The sequence below is a fragment of the Pan troglodytes genome, chromosome 8 (assembly GCF_028858775.2).
Source record: "Pan troglodytes isolate AG18354 chromosome 8, NHGRI_mPanTro3-v2.0_pri, whole genome shotgun sequence".
In the NCBI taxonomy this organism is placed as follows: domain Eukaryota; kingdom Metazoa; phylum Chordata; class Mammalia; order Primates; family Hominidae; genus Pan; species Pan troglodytes.
The window spans coordinates 50,426,601-50,447,531 of NC_072406.2; the positions used below are offsets into that span (position 1 = coordinate 50,426,601).

The 20,931-nt window shown below is 39.7% G+C and overlaps 1 long non-coding RNA gene across 4 annotated transcripts in view; it reads left to right on the forward strand.

Moving 5' to 3' along the window:
• The window catches only part of LOC738506 (uncharacterized), a 122,899-nt gene that overhangs the window by 86,764 nt on the left and 15,204 nt on the right, over positions 1–20,931 (forward strand). For 2 of the 4 annotated variants that reach the window (XR_010146851.1, XR_010146853.1), the window contains one exon: positions 10,772–10,934. The exons of the other annotated variants lie outside the window; for them this stretch is intronic. This is a non-coding gene — a long non-coding RNA (uncharacterized LOC738506). The remainder of the gene's footprint in view (positions 1–10,771; positions 10,935–20,931) is intronic. 4 annotated transcript variants of the gene reach the window in all.

The following is a 20,931-nucleotide window of genomic DNA, read 5'->3' on the forward strand; positions in this document are numbered from 1 at the left end:
CCCAAGTAGCTGGGACCACAGGTTTGTGCCACCACATCTAGCTAATTAAAAAAAATTGTAGAGATGAGATCTCACTATGTTGCCAGGCTGATGTTGAACTCCTGTCCTCAAGCAATCCTCCTGCCTTGGCCTCCCAAAGTGCTGGGATTAAAAACGTGAGCCACCATGCCCGGCCTGACTGATATTTTAAGGCCATGCTGTTGGTTCTAAGTAAAATGATAAAGATGTTCAGCCAGGTGAATTTTAGATTTGTGAATGTTCTGCTGTGTTGGTATACTGTTTAGATTTGTCTTCTTATGTATAAGGAAGAGTATAGCCTGTGGATGAGAATGCAGACTTTTGAGCTGGACTCTTTGAATTCTGACTTTGACTTAGTGGCTGTGTGATCTGGATCAGGTGAATCAACCTTTCTGTATTTCAGTTTCCTCATCTGTGAAATAGGTACAGAAATAGTGCCTACCTCATAGGGTTGTTGGAAAGATTAAATTACTGAATATATAAAAAGCCTCTTTTAATGCAATACACATTGGCTGCTGTTGTTGCTCCTTCCTGTAATATACAATAGCCTTAGTGTTGTTTACATGGTGGAGACATCTAGGCTATCTTCTCATGTGATTATCACCATATAGTAATCTGGATTTAGAATTTGGTGATCAAATGCTGAGATATGTGGCCCAGTGCCACTCACCCTCGCAGGGTAACATTCTGGCTCCATGGGCAAAGCCCATTGTCCTAATTGTCAGCCTCCCATCTCAGAGTCCCTCACACACATGCTGGCCTCTCCATTCTGACCCTAACTTCAACAGTCAGAAGCTTGGCCTCCCCTCCGTGAACACACACAAATTTCTGAATTCTCTGCAACCCTGCCCATGCCAGGGGGAGCCTAGAGTGCCTATTCCACCCATCAGTTCCCCATGAGGTTAGGCAGGCTCTGACCCAAAGGCTGACGTGTCTCTAGGTATCGTCAACCTTCCCCAAGCCATGTCCACTCACCTGGCATGCTAGAGCTCCATCATACCTGCATGGATGTTTCTAAAAGCACTTCTCACTTGATTCTCCTCATACACCAACACTCACTGAAGTGACCAGACTTTCGTGAGTTCTCCTTGCCTTGTTTGATCTGTCTATCTAATCCCTAATGTTAATGGCAGAAAAGATGTAAGGAGAGATATCAGCCTAATGTTTTGCATTTTGATCAGCTCAGGGAGCTTTCCTTTAATTGGAGGATGGATATAGCAGGAGGGTTGAAGAACTTAGAGCGTAAATGCCTATTTTTGAAAGTCATCTTCAAAAATAAGACAGTTGTTTTGAATGATTTGGGGATCCTTTTTTCTAGCATCTGAAAATTAACCATGTGTTTAATTCCACAGGTTGATTTCTTTAGGTCCCCACCACCCACCATGAGATTGGACAACGACTTAAGCTCTCTTAAGTTGTTGTTGAAATATCTGATGACTTAAGCTCTCTTACATTTAGGCTGATATCTCTCCTTACATCTTTTCTGCCATTAACATTAGGGATTAGATAGACAGATCAAACAAGGCAAGGAGAACTCACGAAAGTCTGGTCACTTCAGTGAGTGTTGGTGTATGAGGAGAATCAAGTGAGAAGTGCTTTTAGAAACATCCATGCAGGTATGAAGGAGCTCTAGCATGCCAGGTGAGTGGACATGGCTTGGGGAAGGTTGACGATACCTAGAGACACGTCAGCCTTTGGGTCAGAGTCTGCCTAACCTCATGGGGAACTGATGGGTGGAATAGGCACTCTAGGCTCCCCCCGGCATGGGCAGGGTTGCAGAGAATTCAGAAATTTGTGTGTGTTCACGGAGGGGAGGCCAAGCTTCTGACTGTTGAAGTTAGGGTCAGAATGGAGAGGCCAGCATGTGTGTGAGGGACTCTGAGATGGGAGGCTGACAATTAGGACAATGGGCTTTGCCCATGGAGCCAGAATGTTACCCTGCGAGGGTGAATGGCACTGGGCCACATATCTCAGTGGTCAGATCCAGGATCTCAGCAGTCACTCCTATCAATCAGAGATCGGACCATGGCAGGCACACTCAGCAAAGTCTCCCACGATCCAGAAGACATGTGCGAATTCTGCATCATCTTCCCCTCCATAATCCTGAGGACAGTGAGAGCCAAGGTAAGGACCTTGACAGACAGATTCGTTACCAGGAGGAATTCTTTGCCTACTGAATCATTCTGAATATATCGGATTTGTCTAAATAGATCCCACCTGCCCCCCAACTACTCTTCTCCAGTAAAGAGGCTTACGTGGAAGATTAGATCTGTTACCAAAAATAAATTTTAAATAAAAGCCAAATTCTTTTTGTATATTTTGTGACAAAATACCTCTGAAGTATTTGTTTCAAAGATAAAATAATAAATTTTGGCATCTGCTAGGTGTGTCTGGTAGACCTCTTATAATGTTCCCCATGATCCCATCTCCCCCTTTTCTCTCTTCCTCTCTCTTCCTTCTCCTTCTTCCTCCAATGCCCCTAATTCTGGGAATTACTCTGAAAATAAGTAGGAAATCTGTGATCTTCATTTACTCCTTATTTTATTTTATTTTATTTATTTTTATTTTTTGAGACACAATCTGGCTCAGTTGTCCAGGCAGGAGGGCAGTGGTGTGATCTCGGCTCACTGCAATCTCCGCCTCTTGGGTTCAAACAATTCTCCTGCCTCAGCCTCCCAAGTAGCTGGGATTACAGATGCCCACCACCACGCTTGGCTAATTTTTTTTTTTTTTTTTTTTTTGTATTTTTAATAGAGACGGGGATTCACCATGTTGGCCAGGCTGGTCTCGAACTCCTGACCTCAGGTGATCTGCCTGCCTCAGCCTCCCAGTGTTGGGATTACAGGCATGAGCCACCGTGCCCAACTATCACAGGGAAGGAGGGAAAAACGGGGAAACAATTCTGTTTTGCATTTTGATCAGCTCAGGGAGCTTTCTTTAACTGGAGGAAGGATATAGCAGGAGGGTTGAAGAACTTAGAGCGTAAATGCTCTAAGAGAGAAGGAAGAGAGAGGAAGAGAGAAAAAGCGGAGATGGGATCATGGGGAATATTATAAGAGGTCTACCAGACAAACCTAGTAGATGCTGACTCCTTATTTTTGAAGAAAAATTGGCTTTGTTATATTTGTTTGCAGGCAGACTTATTAGGGCAAATATTTGCATAATAAGGGTTTTTGGTTTCTTCCAATTATATCCTCAGCTATGCCTGCAGTGTTTCTCCCATCTACATCTGGGACAATATTTGCATGAGGTTGCAGAAAACCAGTGGTTCTCAAACTCTGCTGCACATTAGGGTCACCTGGGGAGCCTTAAAAGTATAGATGTCCAGGCCTTGTTCCTTTCCAATTAAGCCAGAACATGGGATGGGGAGCAGGCACCAGCATCAGGGGTTTTTTAAACTTCCCAAGAGATCCCAGTGTGCAACCAAGCTGAGAACAAGAGTTCAAGACAGCAGTGCTTTCCAAACCTGCTTGATTATAAGAATTACCCATGGTCTTTTTAAACTACGAAAATTACCTGGCCTCTTCCATAGAAATTTGGGTTCAGCAGGTCTAGGTTTGGGGCTAAGACTGTATATTTTTAACTAGCAGGCAAAAAGAACTGGAGGAAGCAGTTTTTGTCTAGTGCAGATGAGATTTTGGGGGATTGGTGAGAATTTCAGAAGTTGTTTTTTAAGGGATACAAAATAAGAAAGTGAGAAAAGAGAAATGGATTAAGTGCAGCAGTAATTTATGTGTCTGGATTTCCTTCTCACCTTCTAAGAGAAACACAAGTGAAGGACTGAAGTTATTTTACAATTACTTTTGGAAGTGTGCTGTGCTTTACTGAATAAGAAATTCCTCCCAAACTGGACTATATGAGTCTAATGCAGTTTTAAGGAAAAAGGAGGCAGAAACATCTTTGGATGAAGAAGGCTATAGAGAGAGGGTTGGAAGTTTTAGGTACACCGGGAAAGTTTGAAGCAGTTCCCCAGGAGAATCAGGGAGGGACCTCATCACAGATATGGTACAGAGGTGCTCATCTGTGTGAGATAATGACTGAGCTAGAATATCCTCAGTTTCTAGTAGCCCCTGTCTGAATGGTTCTGTGATTTTTTCACAGGATTGCTTAGCCACACAGGTGTAGCAGTGGAGGAAGCAGAAAGCTAGATGAATCCATGGATGGAATTTTTCAGGAGAGTAACGTAGGGCATGAAGGTGAGAGAACCGAGTGTGCTGGAAAGAGGATGATTATTTGGGGATGGTAGTTGCTTTAGCTCTCTATTGCCACAGTGTTGCTGCATAGCAAACCACCACAATCCTCAACTGCATGCATTGGTAAGCTCTTTTGCTCATGGGTCTGGGATGTAGGAAAAGCTCTTGTGGCTCATGTGTCTGTGATGCAGGTAGGTGACCCTGCTGGTCTTGGCTGGGTTTATTCATATGTCATGGATTTGCTGGCTGCCTGCCGGCCCTGGAAGTCCTCAGCTAGGGTGACAGAATCAAAGTATGATGTTGAGACAAAGGTACATGGCAGAGTATGCACAAATGGCAGGTGGAACATTGGGGCTATTTTTGCTGTCTACCACAGTAGCTGCCAATACATTTTAGCATCCTTTTGAAAACATTTCAACTTATGTTAAATTCTGGGGATACATGGGCAGGTTTGTAACACAAGTATATTACATGATGCTGAAGTTTGGGGTATGGGTGATTCTATCACCTGGGCGTGTGCATAGTACCCAATAGGTAGTTTTCCAGCCCACACCCCCTCCCTTTCTCCCTCCTCTGGTAGTCCCCACTGTCTATTGTTGCCATCTTTATGTCCACAGGTACCCAATGTTTAGCTCCCACTTCTAAGTGAGCATATGCAGTGTTTGGTTTACTATTCCTGCATTAATTCACTTAGGATCATGGCCTCCAGCCACATTCATGTTGCTGCAAAGAACATGATTTTATTCTTTTTTAAGGCTGTGTAGTATTCCATGGTATATATATATTACATTTTCTTTATCCAATCCACCATTTATGGACATCGGTGTTGATCCCATGTCTTTGCTATTGTGAATAACACTTTTACCATCATTTGAAAGCATACTTTTATAAGGAACTATTTGTACAGATAAAACAAAATATGGAGAAAAGTCATTCAGATCTTTTTTGTTTAAAATGCTTGATGTTACTACCTAATAAAACCTCAACCATCTAAAATAAAACATCAACCATCTTAAGTAACTAAAGCAAGAAATACTATTTTTTCATTGTTCCTTTTTATCATGGGCCATGTGTGTATGTATCTCTTTTATGGATCTCAATCAGGATTCATTCACCATTTTCAAGATATAAAATGTGAGAGTTAAAATTAAATTCTGCCTCTCTCAAATCATTTCTGGTATTAAGTTTCCTTCAGGACATCCTTTTTTTTGAAAAATGAGTTAAGATATGCAAAAGAACTTTGTACTTTGTCTTCACTATAAAAGTGCCTGAAGTGAACTTCTCTACTCAAGCTAAATTGTTAATTAGTTCAAGGTACACCAGAGATGTGATCTTGGAATCTTCTGATAGCCAACATTTATTAAAACAGTAGTCATTGGTCTTGATTAGATTTATGTGTGTATGTGGGTGGGCGGTGGGCAGCTTAGAGTAATTTTAATGTGTTACAAAGACTAGTGTCGGACAGTTGCAGTGGCTCACACCTGTAATTCCAGCACTTTGGGAAGCCAAGGAGGGCGGATCACCTGAGGTCAGGAGTTTGAGACCAGCCTGGCCAACATGGTGAAACCCGGTCTGTACTAAAAAATACAAAAAACAAAACAAAACAAAACAAAAATCAGCCGGGCGTGGTGGCGGGTACCTGTAATCCCAGCTACTTGGGAGGCCGAGGCAGGAGAATTTCTTGAACTCAGGAGGAGGAGGTTGCAGTAAGCCGAGATCATGCAACTGCACTCCAGCCTGGGCAACAGAGTGAAACTGTGTCTTAAAAAAAGAAAACAAACAAACAAACAAAAAAAACTAGTGTGGAAGAATTTGACAATAGTTGGCTACCTAACAAAACCCACTAATACCACTTTAAATCAGAATTTCGTGAAGGGTATGGCCTCATCTTGAGACATATTCTTTTTCATCCTCATATGCACATTTGATTTCTCTACAACTGACACTGTTTAGGAGCCCTATTATATATTTTCCTAAGATCTTACCCTTCTTCTGTTATAGAATTTGCTTGCAATTCTTGGTGTGATTAGACTGGGTTTCCTTCCCTAATGGATGGTGAGATTCATGGGGGCTAAGCTCTGTGAGCTTTGCTCGTGTTGCTAGAGTCTCAGCCACTGACACAGTGCAGGGCCTCAGTGAACACTGTTGCATGAACAGGTGCATGAGATGCTTCTTCACAAGGACAAAACAGGTACCTCCTGCCTTGAGTGATTTAAAGCATTTTATGATATGCTTTGCTGCCTCTAGATATTTCTCTGGTTAGATCCCCACAAAGATACTGCAACATTAAGTTCTGGGACCATTTGAGAGCAAACTAGCTGCTCACAGATTCCTGAAAGAAATGCAAAACCTTTTCTCTGGCCCCAGGTACTCAGCTTACTTTTTTCCGCTTCATCTCTTTTTGCCCTGCCAACCTGGAAACCCCATGGAATTATTTCTCCCAGCTCTTATCTCTGAGGGTAGAACTCAATCACCACCCACCCTTAGTTTCTGTTTCTGCAGAGCCAATCACAATAGAATAGCAATAATTTGCATCTCCAAGCTTCTGTGACCTGGATGCATGGCATTTTCTGAGACTCTGGCCTCAAGGGTGCACAGCTCCCCTGCAGGCTGCCCCTCTGAGTCCCTGCTGGGCTTCAGGCTGGACAGCTCTGCCTTCCTGGCCCTAGGGATATCCCTGTGATCGACATAGCTTGGCTTCAGTGAAAAAACACAAAGTGCCAGGTCTTTCACTTTGGTTTATTTTTTCCCCTTCCTTTGCAAACAGAAGAAAAACTATTTTACCCTTGCGTTTTATCAAAAGATATACATATATATGTTTTATTTGACATATTTAAAGGAAGAGAATAGGATCACTTCTTCCCATAGCCTCTTAGCTTGTAGACAGGGCCTTTTTAAAAATATTCATGCATTTAAAGATATGTGGAAACACACAGCTACAACGACAAGTTTTTCAGTTCTCAGATTTTTTTTTTCTAATCTGCCTCCAGCACTGGCCTAAGCCTTCCCAGAACCCCAAGTGAATATTACTGGAAGCCTCAGGAGAGAGTCTCCAGCTAGATCTGCATTTGTACAACTGTCGGGATTCTGCCTCCTTTTAGGTCTTAAATCAGCCATTGACAGGTTTGCAACATAAAGCCAAGAGGGAACTCTCTCAGGTATTCAAGCCTGGAAACAAGTAGAGATAAAAAAAGATAGTAGCATTTGAGGCAAACGCACTGTCTTTAAGCTAGACTAGAGTACGTTTGGGTGAGTACTTTTCCAGGAGTTCTGTTAGCGATCTGGGGAAGGCCAAATATTTTCAGAACTGCATGTTTCCTTCTTTGACCTTTATAAATAGGGAATATCCAAACAGGATGTTAAGGAGATTTCCTGTCAGCTGCAAATAAGCAAAAGGAATGGGATGGAAGGTTTTTATTCCTTAGTCCTCAACTTGTTCTTAGTCAGATATCTCTGCCCCCGTGATAAAGGCCCAAAGGGAAATTTCATCTTCTTGGTGTCGGGTTGGGGCCTGTGGTCTAGAAGTAGGTGGTGAAGTTAAAGAGAAACAGCCTTAAACTGTTTTCCCCTTCCTTCCTTCCTTCCCTTCCCTTCCTCCCTCCTTTATTTTCCTTCCTTCCTTCCTCCTTCCTTCTCTCCCTCCCTCCCTCCTTTCTTTTCCTTCCTTCCTTCCCTCCCTCCCTCCCTCCTTTCCTCCCTCCCTCCTTTCTTTCCCTTCCTTCCTTCCCTCCCTCCCTCCCTCCTTCCCTCCCTCCTTTTTTTCCCTTCCTTCCTTCCTTCCTTCCTTCCTTCCTTCCCTCCCTCCCTCCTTCCTTCCCTCCCTCCCTCTCTCCCTCCTTCCTTCCTTCCTTTTTGGCCACTCCTTGTTGTCCCCCAAATCATCTTGTTCTTTTACTTTTGGAGGTGGTGGTTGTTATTTATTGAAATCTGTAAGATCAAGAGCAGCATGTCAAAAGGGTTGCCTACAAGGTTATTTGATTGAGATGACTTCAATATCCTGAACTCCTGTGTATTATCATAGGAGAATGCACTGTTAATTATCAGCTAATAACTTATTTATTATGTACTTACTGTAATGTTTGTTGAGCCCTGTAAGAAATATGTAAGTGAATAAAATCTAGTCCCTGCCTTCAAAAAACTTCAATTTAGGGAAGAAAAACAATACACATCTAAAAAGATAACTGTACCAAGATAATTAGTACCATGTGTGGCCTAGACAGGGAGGCATTTAAGGGCAGTGCTGGCATAACATGGCCCCTCGCAGCTCTGCTGACTATTTTTTCTGTGCTTGTCATCACTGACAGTCTGTGGCCTGGAGCTTCTGTAGGAATGTTAATCATAAATACCAGGTTTCTGTTTGTAGCAAAGCTGTGAAATTCAGCACTAGCAAGGTATTTCAGAGTTCCAGATGAAATCCCTTGAGGTAGCATGTGAAAAGGACCCATATTTGCTAAAGAGACTTGGAGTGAAAATCAATGTCTGGCAAAAGATCCCCACTGGGTGAAGTATGGGAAGCGCTCTCTCGTTTCCCCTCTCTTTTATTCTCATTCCCTTTTTGTCTCATCTCTCCCTCATTTCCTCTGACCCTTTTGCTCATTTTAATAGCTTTCCCAGTCTAATTGGGATCCCCTGCAACAGAGGGGTCAGGAAAGGCTGGAAGAGAAAGGAGGGCTATTCTGAATGAGGAAGGCAGGATCCTATTTCAGAGGCAATTTGCCCATAAGTGAAATTTCACGTCTAACAAATATACTTCCCTATTCCAAATTCACTCAATTAAAACTCAACTACATCATCTAACTGTACTCAGTGAAGTAGAGTAACTGTTGGGATATAATTTTGAGTGTTCTCATTATAATTGCTAAATCATAAAATCAGTCAACTCACACTGGGTCTGTAGAGCATTAATATCTAATAATGAAGTTCTACCATGGTGGGAATTCTACTCAGTTCTTCTTCTTCCAAGATATTTCCATTAACCCTTGATGAACAAAATATATAGAGTCTCAAGGAGTCAGATTTTCTGGTTCTTTTGGATGCTCAATTAGTTTGTACAAGGTCATATTTAAGATGATTGGGCAAGGCTTTTGTAGGAGTGGAAAAGGCTGAAAGAATCATAGCAAAGCACAAGACAGGATGGTTGTGGGTGTGTGAGTTGGTTTGTTTTTATTTTAGAACTTTGAAGACAACATCATGGAGCAGAAAAAAGGGGACACGGGATAGGTATATACCTGCTGGAAAGGTATGACCTCTTGGGTTGGCTTTCGATAGGCAATTACAAGTGATAGAATTACATTGTAGAACTTTGAAATCTAGTTATGAGGTGAAATACGTGGAAGTGAAATGTAAAATGTGACTTTTTTGACACCATTGATTATTGTTGCAGCTAAAATCTAATCCTCTTTTTGTTGGTGATACTATTTACATAGAGGTTGGTTTTCCTTACACATCTTTTTCTTATCATAGCTGTGGGATGAGTGTGATATTTTTTATTTAATAGTATAAACTCAGTGGTGGTGTAGCTCCCAAATCCCCTGGGAAGGAGGTAGAAGCCTTAATCTACTCTACCTAAGTGGGTGAGTCATTCTCTGTGTCTCTAGTCATAGTTGTTTCCAGAGCTCTGGGCGTGGGAGAATACATAGTGATCTCAGGACAGGAAATGGCTAGCCCTCAACGGAAGCCATCATCACTGAAGGTGAAAAATCTTAACTTTAACAGTAGAAACCATGTGGTTGTCAGGTTTTCAGGAAAACAAAGAGGAGATTAAATGTGTAGGTGGCATGGGAAGGGTGAGTTGGTATGGGTTGGGAAAGGCAGAAACAACTTCATTTCCCTGAGCAGTTTCCATTGTAATCAATGTATTGGGTCAGCACCAACCTCTACCTGAGATAAAATATTTAACGCATGTTTCTGTCAGCCTCGGAATATGCTTTGCCCTCTTAGGTTTATATTTGTGAGTTTGGGGTCTGGGTTAGGCCCAAAACTAGTGGCCTAGCCTTAGGCCAACCTCTTCCATGAGGTGTGTGTGTTTTTTTTTTTTTTTTTTTCTTTTGACTGAGTCTCCTCTGTTGCCCAGGCTGGAATGCAATGGTGCAATCTCAGCTCACTGCAACCTCTGCCTACCGGGTTCAAGCGATTCTCCTGCCTCAGCCTCCTGAGTAGCTGGAATTACAGGCACACGCCACCATGCCCAGCTAATTTTTTTGTATTTTTAGTAGAGATGTCATTTCATCGCGTTAGCCAGGATGGTCTCAATCTCCTGACCTCGCAATCCGCCCACCTTGTCCTCCCAAAGTGCTGGGATTAAAGGCGTTGAGCCACTGCGCCTGGCCCTTCCATGAGTTTTATATCCAGCTACAGCCTCTGAGGACCCAATTATATGAAGTTTTCTGAACTGAAACAAAATTCAGGAGCATGACCAGAGAAAAGTCTCCATTTTCCCCCTCACTGTTGCCCTAGTCCTGGGGAAATTAACATGGTGGACAGTTATCTCTGACCTTCTCTCAGCAGTTGATTGTACAAAATGGGGGAGTAAGACATAACCACAGGTTCTCTTCCTGCAGAAAAGAAGCTGGAAATGGATCCTCTCTTTTATAAAAATATTCCACAATGACCAATGTGAAGCAGCATTATCGAGAGCATGCATTCTCAGCAGGGGCGACTTACTCCTAAGGACCAACAACTGCTCCTTGAGGATGGGGCAAAAAAAATATCAAATACTCAATGGTGCGTAGGCTTCCAGGGGTCCACAACACACAGCGCTGCTACAGAGCACATCACCAGCGTTCAAATGTTATGGATTGTGCGGGGTTGCAATTAGGAAAAACAAAATCTCTGAAAAGGCTCTTTAAGGGTACCATAATTAAAGTATGGTTAAAAATCATTGGTCCAGGGTAAGGTATGATTTTAGGAGCTGCATGATTGATAGCTATTTGCGTACACTTCTCCATGGAGCATTGACACAATTCGTAACTTTTTCAAAAGAAAATAGAATCCAGGAATTTTTGATATGGAAAGAGTTCAGTATCTAAAACTAACATTAAGAAAAACCTTTTAAAAAATAATATCATCCTTGAGGCACAGGAGTCTTACTCTCTCTGAAGTATTCCCTCAAGTACATTTAAAAAAAAAGGACAATGTTCAGATCCAAGAGGCTGGACAGAAACAAGTGCCTGTAATTCTTCCTGATACGTTAATCCTGAGGATGAACGTGAGCTGTCTTGGTATCTATGGGAAAAAGATCCATTATCCAGTACATAGTTCTGTGTGGGTTTCTGAAAGTGGACACATTTTACTCTGGATATAGTCTTTTAAACTACATATTGGTAAATGTTGACAATTGAGAACACTGCTTCTATTTTATAATGTAGTATAACCCAAGAGATTTGTCTGTATTTATAGAAGTTCTTTTCAGAGGTAACCAAATCAAACTCTTTAAAAATATTGCCATTTGCATTTCCAGTGATTTTAATTAATTTAGTTTAGTATTATCTGTCTGTTTTTTGTTGGATAATCTTGATATACAATATCCAGTTTTACTCACCATCTATTATTTTGATTGCACAGAAAAATGAAATTGTGTTATTTTTAAGTATATTCAAAAACCTTTGTTTAGAAATTATTATATTTTTATAAGAAGGTGTTAATTGTTTGGTTCTTATTAAAACCTAGTAGTCATTTATAGAAAAATTATCAATAATGTTGTAGGAGAATAGTATTAAAGATAGAAAGCTTATACCCCCTGATTTCACCATAGGAACTTAAACTTTGATAAATGAAGGCTTGGCTCTACTTCTGCAGAAATTGCAATACAGACAATTCTAGCCTAAAGTGAAGGGAAAGTTGTTTCTGTTTAGGTTTAAAAATTGTGAAGCAAAATCTTGTAGGCCTAAATAGGAGTTAAAATAGAACAGTATCTTTTGCCCAATGGATCTCAAAAATAAATGAACAGGTACTGAAAAGAATATTCTTTAATGTCAAATTTCAATCTTGATCTTTAATAAGGTTATAGCAGGAAAATTATGAAGGGCCTTAAGAAAAATCATTCTGAAAATAAATCAGACCTCTGATTTCCAGTCTGGTATATAAGAAGCTTGGAAGTCATGCCATAGCCCCATCCTAATACCAAGTAGAAAGCAGAACAAACTGAAAATCAAAAACTCTTTGTAGAACCTTCAGACAAGGGAGGACGTAGGGCAGGCCTCTGCATCTTGGATTGGAGAGACAGACAGGAAAATACAGAGAATTACAACCTGCCAGAGTGGAGAGCCACAAGCAGAAACATCCGGGGAAACAAGCACGAGGGCATGGAAACCTGAACTGTAATTAGTGAATTGCTGAAGGCTCAGTGTGGACAAGTCTGAGAGTTAAGAACTCCAGGGGGCCCAGTCATAGGGGCACCCTCCAATCCTTGCAATTTTGTGAGTTTCACCTCTAGGAGCTCAGCTCTTCTAAGTTCTCACAGTGACTGTCTGAGAAAAATCCTCTCATTCTTCCAGCAGAGAAGAAAAAGTAACCATTTTGAAATATGTCAGAAATGTCTGTTCTTGAAAAGGCCTGCCCACAGGAGAAACTATCTTCCCAGTGCCTAACCAACCTGAGGGAAGGCAAATTCCTATTTCCAGCCCCTTCTAGCAATCCTGTCTCACATAAGTGGGGAGAAAACTGAGAAACACTGGTAAAACCCACAGACCAGGGGCACAGGCTCACCTTAACCTAATCATAAAACTACACAGCGCTTTCCTTCCCTCTGCCCCTTACTACTACGTCATTACATGCCTCATTACCAGACTTCCTTAAATAGGAATAAACTAGGTGTTGATGGAACGTATCTCAAAAAAATAAGAGCTATCTATGACAAACCCACAGCCAATATGATACTGAATGGGCAAAAACTGGAAGCATTCCCTTTGAAAACCAGCACAAGACAAAGATGCCCTCTCTCACCACTCCTATTCAACATTGTGTTGGAAGTTCTGGCCAGGGCAGTCAGGCAAGAGAAAGAAATAAAGAGTATTCAATTAGGAAAAGAGGAAGTCAAATTGTCCCTTTTTGCAGGTGACATGATTGTATATTTACAAACCCCCATTCTCTCAGCCCAAAATCTCCTTAAGCTGATAAGCAACTTCAGCAAAGTCTCAGGATACAAAATCAATGTGCAAAAATCACAGGCATTCCTATACACCAATAACAGACAAACAGAGAGCCAAATCATGAGTGAACTCCCATTCACAATTGCTACAAAGAGAATAAAATACCTAGGAATCCAACTTACAAGGAATGTGAAGGGCCTCTTCAAGGAGAACTGCAAAGCACTGCTCAACGATAGAGGACACAAACAAATGGAGGAACATTCCATGCGCATGGGTAGGAAGAATCAGTATCATGAAAATGGCCATACTGCCCAAGGTAATTTATAGATACAATGCTGTCGCCATCAAGCTACCAATGACTTTCTTCACAGAATTGGAGAAAACTACTTTAAAGTTCATATGGAACCAAAAAAGAGCCCATATTGCCAAGAAAATCCTAAGCAAAAAGAACAAAGCTGGAGGCATCATGCTGCCTGACTTCAAACTATACTACAAGGCTACAGTAACCAAAACAGCATGGTACTGGTACCAAAACAGAGATATAGACCAATGGAACAGAAAAAAGCCCTCAGAAATAACACCACACATCTACAACCATCTGATCTTTGAAAAACCTGACCAAAAAAAGCAATGGGGAAAGGATCCCCTATTTAATAAATGGTGCTGGGAAAACTGGCTAACAATATGTAAAAAGCTGAAACTGGATCCCTTCCTTACACCTTTTACAAAAATTAATTCAAGATGGATTAAGGACTTAAATGTTAGACCTAAAACCATAAAAACTCTAGAAGAAAACCTAGCCGCAATGCCATTCAGCCGATAGGCATGGGCAAGGACTTCATGCCTAAAACACCAAAACCAGTGGCACCAAAAGCCAAAATAGACAAATGGGATCTAATTAAACTAAAGAGCCTCTGCACAGCAACCATCAGAGTGAACAGGCAACCTACAGAATGGGAAAACATTTTTGTAATCTACCCATCTGACAAAGGGCTGATATCCAGAATCTGCAAAGAACTTAAACAAGTTTACAAGAAAAAAACAACGCCTTCAAAAAGTGCACGAAGGATATGAACAGACACTTCTCAAAAAAAGACATTTATGCAGCCAACAGACACATGAAAAAATGCTTATCATCACTGGTCACCAGAGAAATGCAAATCAAAACCACAATGAGATACCATCTCACACCAGTTAGAATGGTGGTCATTAAAAAGTCAGGAAACAACAGATGCTGGAGAGGATATGGAGAAATAGGAATGTTTTTACACTGTTGGTGGGAGTGTAAATTAGTTCAACCATTGTGGAAGACAGTGTGGTGATTCCTCAAGGATCTAGAACTAGAAATACCATTTGACCCAGCAATCTCATTACTGGGTATATACCCAAAGGATTGTAAATCATGCTACTATAAAGACACATGCACACGTATGTTTATTTTGGCACTATTCACAATAGCAAAGACTTGGAACCAACCAAAATGTCCATCAATGATAGACCAGATTAAGAAAATGTGGCACATATATATCACGGAATACCATGCAGCCATAAAAAAGGATAAGTTCATGTCCTTTGCAGGGACATGGATGAAGCTGGAAACCATCATTCTCAGCAAACTATCACAAGGACAGAAAACCAAACACCACATGTTCTCACTTATAGGTGGGAATTGAACAATGAGAACACTTGGACACATGGTGGGGAACATCACACACCAGGACAGGTTGGGAGGTGGGAGCTGGGGGAGGGATAGCATTAGGAGAAATACCTAATGTAAATAATGAGTTGAGGGTGCAGCAAACCAACATGGCACATGTATACCTATGTAAGAAATCTGCACGTTGTGCACATGTACCCTGGAACTTAAAGTATAATAATTTTTAAAAAGTAAAGAAAAAAAAGAAAAAAAATTGATAGGATCTTGCTTTGTCCCCCAGGCAGGAATGCAATGGCACTATCATAGCTTACTGCAGCCTTGAACTTCTGGACCCAAGTGATCCTCCTGCCTCAGTCCTCTTTGTAGCTGGAACCAGAAGTGTGTACCACTATGCCTGGCTAATATTTTTATTTTTATTTTTTTGTAGAGACAGGGTCTTGTTATGTTGCCCAGGCTGTTCTCAAACTCCTAGCCTCAAGCCATCCTCCCATCTCAGCCACTCAACTTGCTGGAATTACCAGCAGAAGCCACTGTGCCCAGCCCAGACTCCCTTTTACCTAGTATATCATGTCTAATTTCTAACAAAAAATTAAAAAACATTGTAAGAGGAAAAAAAGAAACCCTAAAACAAACAAGCAAACAAAAAGCCCAAAACAACAAAAAGTTTCAAGAAACAGAGCTAGCTGGCAGAACTATATTCAGATATGGCAGGTATATTAGAATTATCAGATTGGTAATTTTAAACAACTATGACTAATATGGTAAGAGTGATAATGGAAAAAATAGACAATTTGCAAGAACAGATCAGTAATATAAGCAGAGAAATGGAAAGTCTAAGAAAGAATCAAATAAAAATTCTAGAGTTCAAGAAACTAACAAAAATGAAGCATGGTGTTGAAGCCTCATTAGCAGACTGGATGTGGGTGAGGAAAGAATCGGGAGCTTGAGTATATTTCAAGAGAAACTTCCAAAAATGAAAGCAAAGGGAAAAAGACTGAATAAAAAAGGAACAGAATATCCAAGAACAGTGGGACAACTATAAAAGATGTAAGTATGCATAGTGGAACCCCAGAAGGAGAGGAAAGAGAGAAAGGAATAGAAGAAATATTCAAAGCAATGATGAATGAGAATTTTTCTAAATTAATATGTGACACAAAACCACAGATTCAGGAAGCTCAGAGAACAACAAACAGGATAAAAGCCAAAAAAAAAAAAAAAAAACCACATCTAAGGCATATCATATCTAAACTGCAGGAAACCAAGGATAAAAAAATAAATCTTTGAAAGAAACCAGAGGAGGGAAAAATAAACCTTACTTATAGAGGAATAAAGATGCAAACTGCAGCTGTCTTTTCAGAAACCACACAAGCAAGAAGAGAGTGGAATAAAAAGTACTGAGAGGAAAATCCTTCAACCTAGAATTCTGTATCCTGTGAAATTATCCTTCAAAAGTTAGGGAGAAAGACTTTCTCAAACCAACAAAAATTAATGGAATTTGTTACCAGTAGACCTGTCTTACAAGAAATGTTAAGGAAAGTTCTTTAGAAAGAAGAAATGTGATGTAGGTCAAGGAATCTCAGATCTACATAAATGAATGCACAAGGTTAGACAAGTAGTAAGTGATGGTAAAATGGAAGTTTTTACCTTTAAAAATTCTGTTTATCTAACAGATAACAGTTTGTTCAAAATTGTGATAGCAACACTGAATTTAGTGATTATAGCTTATGTATAAGTGCAGTGAATGACTGCAATGGTACAAGGGACAGGAGAGAGGAATTAGTAATATTTTGTTATACCCCTGAACCTAAAATCAAAGTTGTTTAACAAAGATATCTGCCCTACTTGTAAAGTCATATTGTACTATTTGTAAGTGGATTTGCGTTAGTTGTAAGTATATGTTGGAAACTGCAGGGCAACCACAAAAAATGTAAAAAAGAAGTGTAACCAATATGCTAAGAAAAGAGCGAAAATGGAATCATAGAAAATGGTCAGTTAAAGCCATGAAAGGAAGAAACAGTTGAAAGCAAAGATAGAAAGATATGGTAGATATATGGTAGATATAAATACAACTATAACAATAATCCCCAAATGCGTGAAGATTAAGCAACATAATTCTAAATAACACATGGTTCAAAGACATTTCAAAAGAAATTTTAAAAATTGAACTACATAACCATACACCTGATTAAAATTTGTGGAATACAGCAAAAATACTGTTTAAAGGAAAAGCAGAGGAAATTTATAGCATTGAATGCATATATTAGAAGACAAGAAAGATCTAAAATCAATAATCTAAGCTTCCACTTTAGAAACTAGAAAAAGAAGAGCAAATTAAATCCAAAGTAAGCTGAAGAAAATAAATAATAAAAATTGGAGAAGAAATCAATGAAATTGAAAACAGAAAATTGATAGAGAAAAATCAATGAAATAAAAAGCTATTTTGTTTTTTTTTTAAAAAGACCTCTATGAGGTCAGCATCTATCTAAAATTAAACCAAAGACATTACAAGAAAAGGAAGCTAAAAACCAATATCTCTCATGAACATAGATGAGAAAATTCTCAACAAAATATTAGCAAATTTTATCCAACAATTATGAAAAGAATTATATACCATGACCAACTAGGATTTATCCCACATCGGTAAGGCTGGTTTAACAATCCAAAATCAATTTAAGTAATCCATCTCAACAGGCTAAACAAGAAAAACTGCATGATCATATAAATAGAACCAGAAAAAGCATTTGCAAAATTCTACATTCATTCATGGTAAATCTTCAACTTGGAAAAAGACATCTACAAAAAAACCTATAACTAACAACACACTTAATGATGAGAAACTAGACGCTTTCCTGCTAAGATCAGGTAACAGGCAGGGATGTTCTTTTCTCATCACTCCTTTTCAACACTTTTGGGAAGTTGAGCTAATACAATAATAAAATAAAATAAGAGGTGTACTGATTGGGAAAAAATAAAACTGTCTTTGTTTGAAGAACACATGATAATCTAGGTAGAAAATCTGAAAGAATCAACAAAATACTCCTTGATTATAGCAAGGTTGTAGGATGCAAAGTTATATACAAAAGTTAATTATTTTCCTATATGCCATCAATGAACAAGTAAAATTTCAAACTGAAAACACAAAATCATTTTCATTAGCACTTCCAAATATAAAATACCTAGGTATAAATCTAACAAAATGTGTACAATATCTATATGAAGAAAATGATCAAAATCTGGAAGAAATAAATAAATTGAGAGATATTCCATGTTCATCGATTTAAAGGCTCAATATTGTCAAGCTGTCACTTTTCCCAACTTGAGGTATAGAGTCAACACAATCCCAATCAAAATCCCAGTAAAAATTTTTTTGGGTATGTACAACTAATATTAAAGTTTATATGGGGAGTTGAAGATCTAGAATTAGCAAAATGTTACTGAGGGAGAAGAACAATAGTGGAGGTCTGACAATGCTTGACTTCAAGACTTCCTGTAAAGCTAAGTAATTATTGGGGGAAATTCAGCCCCCGATATTTTAACATGAGTCCTTTTCTACTTTCCCTAAGTGTTGGCTGGTCTGAGAAATAAAGGGAAAGAGTACAAAAGAGAGAAATTTTAAAGCTGGGTGTCCGGGGGAGACATCACATGTCGGCAGTTTCCCTGATGCCCCCCAAGCCACAAAACCAGCAAGTTTTTATTAGTGATTTCAAAAGGGGAGGGAGTGTATGAATAGGGTGTGGGTCACAGAGATCCCATGCTTCACAAGGTAATAAAATATCACAAGGCAAATGGAGGCAGGGTGAGATCACAGGACCGGGGCAAAATTAAAATTGCTAATGAAGTTTTGGGCATGCATTGTCATTGATAACATCTTATCAGGAGACAGGGCTTGAGAGCAGACAACCGGTCTGACCAAAATTTATGAGGCGGGAATTTCCTTGTCCCAATAATCCTAGGAGCGCTTCGGGAGATGGGGGCTTATTTCATCCCTTATCAACAACCGTAAAAGACAGACAGTCCCAAACTGGCCATTTTAGAGACCTCCCCTTGGGAACGCAGTCTCCTTCTCAGGGATGTTCCTTGCTGAAAAAAAGAATTCAGTGATATTTCTCCTATTTGCTTTTGAAAGAAGAGAAATATGGCTCTGTTCTGCCTGGCTCTCAGGCAGCCAGACCTAATGGTTATCTCCCTTGTTCCCTGAACATTGCTGTTATCCTGTTCTTTTTTCAAGGTGCCCAGATTTCATATTGTTTAAACAATTTGTGCAGTTAACACAATCATCACAGGGTCCTGAGGTGACATTCATCCTCAGCTTAGGAAGATGATGGGATTAAGAGATTAAAGGAAAGACAGGCATAGGAAATCACAAGAGTATTGATTGGGGAAGTGATAAGTGTCCATGAAATCTTCACAATTTATGTTCAGAGATTGCAGTAAAGACAGGCATAAGAAATTATAAAAGTATTAATTTGGGGAACTAATAAATGTCCATGAAATCTTCACAATTTCTGTTCTTCTGCTATGGCTTCAGCCAGTCCTTCCATTCGGGGTCCCTGACTTCCCGCAACAGTAATCAAGACAAAGTGGTGTTGTTAAATGAATGACCAGTAAATCAATGAAACAAAATAAAGATCTCAGAAATAGACCATAAATATCATCAACTGATCTTGGGTAAAGAAACAAAAGCAACATAATGGAGCAAAGATAGTCTTTTCAACAAATGGAGCTGGAACACTTGGACATCCATATGCATAAAAATAAATCTAGATATAGGCTTTACGCTCTTCACAAAAAATGCACTCAAAATGGATTATAGACTTAAATGTAAAGAGCAAGCTTAATAAAACTCCTAGAAGATAACGGGAGAAAATCTAGGTGACCTACACTATGGCTATGAATTTTTAGATTCAACACCAAAAGCATGATCCTTGAAAGAAATAATTGATAGGCTGGACTTTATTTAAAAACTTCTGCTCTGCTGAACAGCCTGTCAGAAAAATAAGCCAAAGATTTGGAGTAAATAGTTGCAAAAGATCTATCTGATAAAGGACTTTATCCAAAATAAGCAAAGAACTCTTAAAATTCAACAATAAGAAAGTAAACACTGTGATTTGAAAATGGGCAAAACATTTGAACAGATACTACACCAAAGGAGATATACAGATGGCAAGTGAGAAATCGAGAAGATGCTCCACATCATATCCCATTAAGGAATTGTAAATTAAAACAACAGTGAGATGCCACAACACGCCTATTAGAATCACCAAAACTCTAAACACTGGCAACACCAGGTGCTGGGGAGGAAGTAGAATAACAGGAACTCTCATTCACTGCTGGTTGGAATGAAAATGGTACAGCTGTTTTGAAAGACGGTTTGGCAGTTTCTTACAAAACTACACACTCTTGCCATACGATGCAGTAATCTCTTTAGCATGTACTTGAATGAGTTGAAAACTTATGTCCATACAAAAACCTGCACATGGATGATTACAGCAGCTTTTTAAAGAATCGCCAAGTCTTAGAAGCAACTGAGATATCCTTCAGGAGGTGAGGGGATAAACACATTGTGGTATATCCAGAGATGGAATATTATTCAGTGATGCAAAGAAATTAGCCACAAAAAGACACGGAGGGAACCTAAATGCATAATACTAAGTGAAGGAAGCCAATCTGATAAGGCTGTGCACTGTGTGATTCCAAGTATGACATCCTGGAAAAGGCAAAACTGTAGAAGCAGTAAAAGAGTCGGTGATTGCCAGGGTTTAGTGAGGAAGCAGGCATGAATAGTCAGATCACAGGGGAGTTTTAGGGCGGAGGAAATGTTCCGTATGATATTGTAATGGTAGATACATATCACTACCCATTTATCAGAATCCATAGCATGTACACACCAAGAGTGAACCTAATGTAAACTATGGGTAAACCATGGACTCGGGGTGAGGACAATGTGTCAGTGTAGGTACATCAGTTGTAACAA